Source organism: Monodon monoceros, unplaced genomic scaffold (assembly GCF_005190385.1).
Source record: "Monodon monoceros isolate NGI ecotype Baffin Bay Population unplaced genomic scaffold, NGI_Narwhal_1 Super_Scaffold_22, whole genome shotgun sequence".
In the NCBI taxonomy this organism is placed as follows: Eukaryota; Metazoa; Chordata; class Mammalia; order Artiodactyla; family Monodontidae; genus Monodon; species Monodon monoceros.
Genome location: NW_021703779.1, coordinates 23377571 through 23380566, shown reverse-complemented (window position 1 = coordinate 23380566; position 2996 = coordinate 23377571).

Here is a 2996-nt window from a genome sequence, read left to right as displayed (position 1 = left end):
TGTATGTATCTCATTCATGGATGTGTTTAGCAATTGTGCTGTACTCTCTAAAAGTTCTCTGCAAGATGGGCTAAGTATTTGGAATAGTTTTTCTACTGGAAAGTTACTTTCAGTTACGAGTTTGGGCGTTAAATTTTCAAAAATAATCAGCAAATAGCCATTTGGGTTTTTCCCTCCAATATGACTTAACAGACTATTGTGAACATTCATAGCTAATTCCCCTAAGACTTCATTCCAAAATAAACGGCCGTTAGAAGAATTGATACACTCAGCTTCTCCCTGACAGACATTTTTTAGGGATCTTTGATTTCTGCCCTTTAACAGATATAGAAACTTTAGTTTTCTTCTAGGCTAACACATTTCTGCAAATGGTTTATTATTAAAGAAGAATTAATTACTTCACATGAAGTCGAAAAGGTAATTTCCAAAGGAAAATTCAAGTCCTAAAGTATGCAACCTATAAGACAAATAAGGAACAAAAATTCCATGAGGAAAAAAAAAGTCAACAGACACTGCCTTCATCTACAATGAATTGGGTGAGTCTCCGAGCCTTTAAAATAAGAGAAAGGGAAAATTAAATACCATCAGCTGTTTATTTTAACATGCATACCTTAATTCACTTAAATTTAAACTAAATTTAAGCTAAATTTAAACTGCCAATTCAATGTCGTCATTAAGGAACTGTTTACTTTCTTGCATTTACTTTTCTTCTGCTTGTTTTTTTGTTTTGTTTTTTTAAATATCCAGCATGCCGATTTTCCCTGCTTCCCTGCCCTACCTGCCTAGTTATCTTGGTAAGAGAAAAAAAAAAAAGAGACCATGACTCTGATGGCATGATTGTGTCAGGGAGGAAGAAATTTTCGTCTACCCTTCTAGGTTCCTCTGGCTGCTCTAAGAATTAAATTGACACGAGAGAGATTAACAGGAGAAAATCAAACAAATGTTTAATAGTATGTATACATGGGAGATACCCAGAAGAACTGAGTAACTTACATCAAAATGGTGGAAGCCATCACCTTATGTATCATCTTTAGCTAAAAACGAAAGAGGATGTTGGGGGTAGTGGTTTGGCATTTCAAAGGGGAGGAAGGCAATTGACATGGAGATAGAAAATAAATGTTTGGTAAACAAATGTTTGCTGGGCCCTGCAGAGACAGTGGGACACTGAGAGAAATTTTAACTCTTTGCTATCACACCTGCTTCTTATTATGCTATAGTTATCTATTGTGATGGCTCCCTTCGTAGAACAGATCCTCTATCTGCATTCTTTTAGGCAATTAGGGGGAAGGTCAAAGATTTTCGGGGAGTCTTTTGGACCTTGATTGTTTTCAGCTCAAAATAATCCGCATGCTAAAGAGATGCATTTTGCGGTGGCAAATTTTTCTCCCCTACAATAACATACCCGAAGTTTATTTTTAAGGTGGTTTGTGTTAGTAAAAGTTTGTCTACTTAAAGTGGGGTCCTGAGATTAGTAACATGATTATCACCTGGGATGTTTTACAAACACCTGAGCCCCACCTACAGAGTCAGAGTCTCAAAGGGTGGGCTCTCAGGAGTAATTGATTTAAAAGTCTCTTCAAGTGATTCTTATGCACTTAAGGCTTTGAGGAGCCTTGATATAGCAGTTGTTGGTCCTTTGAGAAAAGACCCAGAAGACGGGAATGCTTCTCTACCAAGCAGAAAACCAAAGGAAGTGAGCTAAAACGCAGGGGTCTTAGTGAGAGGTAGACGAGCAAACTGGCCGGAGCACCATAAGACAGAAGGAGAAAGGAAAGCCAGATTGGAAGGGACTCCATGATTCTTCTCCAAGGTAGGCTCTTATGATCTGCTGTGGTGTTACCAGTTCTACGTGTACGGTGATATTCTGAGAGTAATGTTTTCTTTCTGGTAATGGACCATCTGTATCTTCCTGATATTTAAAATGTTATAGCTACTAATACATCAACAGAGTTGAGGTAAATGGATTTTCGTGATCCTTTCAACTTTAATTGCTTAAAAGTCTTTGTACATGAAGACATCATGTAACATTGTATTGCCAGTACACAGCACTGGCATACCTAAATGTTAAAGAGATGCTATTAACTGTTTCATGTGTTCACCAGTGGTGGTGGTAACTAAAATATATTTTCATAATATTTATTACTTTACGTAAAACATTCCTTTACATTATCTCATTTTGTCCTTACAAATATAAGCTGTTAACTTTGGGGAAAAAAAGATCCCACGAATGGCTCATTCTTTTTTTCCTACAATATAGGTAGAAAATTGTAGACATAGAACTTGAATCCATATATTCAGTCTGTGTTTAGACTTCTCCTTTGGCCCTCAAAATACATTCTACCGAAGGCTCGGCATCAATGAGACCATTTTCAGGTGGTCTGTGAACATAAGGAAATCAATAATTATACGGAAAAATTATTTCTCTTTTTCACTGTGTTAATATTTGCGCCAAAGTTACAAAAGCAACAGGATAGAAAAGCTGGCACCTTAGAACAAGTCAAGACAGTGGCACCAAAATATATGCACACTGTTTTAAAAAAAAATGCTGGGTTCACTTAAAAATATTCTGGGAAAAGCGGGGAAAAAATACTAAGTTTCCAAAATCTCAACTGCACACCTTTTAGCATTTTGTCTGTTGACCTGGGAAGTACGGAGAAAGCATTTCTGCTGTATGCTAAAGTAAATATTGTCTCAAGGGATTTGTGCAGTTGTTTTAGCTGAAGTAGATGTTTTGTTTTTCATGGAACATTATTATTTTATTTTATTTTATTTTTTTTATGCGGTACGCGGGCCTCTCACTGCTGTGGCCTCTCCCGTTGCGGCGCACAGGCTCCGGACGCGCAGGCCCAGCGGCCATGGCTCACGGGCCCAGCCGCTCCGCGGCATGTGGGATCCTCCCGGACCGGGGCACGAAACCCGCGTCCCCTACATCGGCAGGCGGACTCTCAACCACTGCGCCACCAGGGAAGCCCTCATGGAACATTATTTTTATTTTA